Below are 1,270 nucleotides of genomic sequence, written 5' to 3' on the forward strand. Positions count from 1 at the left end.
AAAAAAAAAAAAAAAAAAAAAAAAAAAAAAAAAAAAAAAAAAAAAAAAAAAAAAAAAAAAAAGTTGATGCCACTATGACCATACGTAACGAGCCAAATCGAACAATATCTACTAGTGATGTCGATGCCACTTTGACAACACGTAACGAATCAAAGTGAATAATATCTACTAGCGGTGGACTTGGGCTGTTACAAATGGGGTCGATGCCACTATGACGATACCTAACAAGCCAAATCGAACAATATCTACTAGTGGTGTGCTTGGGCTGTTACAAATGTGGTCGATGTCACTTTGACGACCCGTAACGAGCCAAAATGAACAATATCTACTAGCGGTGGACTTGAACTGTTACAAATGGAGTCAATGCACCAAATAATCTCTACCTCTACAAAAGAACGAACACATTTGATCGTATTGACACGTAGTTTCAATCAAAAAAACGAATGAATATGAGATCAGAATAATATCTATATATATTATGCTCTAAAGGAGATATGTCTCACCAAATAAAAAACTCTTTGACATGCCCTTCGAATATTATTGTTATTATTATTATTATTATGATTATAATTATTATTATTATTTCGTCTTTGATCCATTGCTATTTTCACGTGTTCTTGTTCTCCTTTTCCACATTATTTAGGTTTTTTTAATCCAATTATTCTCTTTTTTCTAAAAAAATAAAATTGTTTTTTAAAATATATATATATATATATATATATATATATATATATATATATATATATATATATATATGGCTCTTACATATTCCACGTGGATTTGCCACTATTTCACCTTGGTTCGATGCACTTCGTTTGACGAGTAACACGATCTATAAAAGAGATTTGATAAGTTATTTTAGTCGCCCCGTCGTGCTAGGTTTGGTCGATGCCTTCTTATCTCTTCCGTCTTCAAGCTCGGGTTATTAGAGAAGGTTTGTCTGGTTAATAAGATGTGACATTAAGGTCAAAACTTTAAATTTCTTCGACCCTCTAGTCGAACTCACCGAGACATTCTAATCGACATCTTTATAGGTGACCATCTTGTATGGTGTCATGGTCGTACAATTTTTACTATGCAACATCATGATCTTAACATGCTCATGACAAACCTTAAACAAATCTCAAGCCCCATACACATTTTTCGTCCGTTTTTGTGATTTCGTCGAATTTTAGGTGAGGTTTGTATTTGCCCAATGAACACAACTCATTACAAAAAAAAAAAAAAAAAAAAAAAAAAAAAAAAAAAAAAAAAAAAAAAAAAAAAAAAA

The sequence above is a fragment of the Cucurbita moschata genome, unplaced genomic scaffold, assembly GCF_002738365.1.
Source record: "Cucurbita moschata cultivar Rifu unplaced genomic scaffold, Cmos_1.0 Cmo_Scf00001, whole genome shotgun sequence".
Taxonomy (NCBI): Eukaryota; Viridiplantae; Streptophyta; class Magnoliopsida; order Cucurbitales; family Cucurbitaceae; genus Cucurbita; species Cucurbita moschata.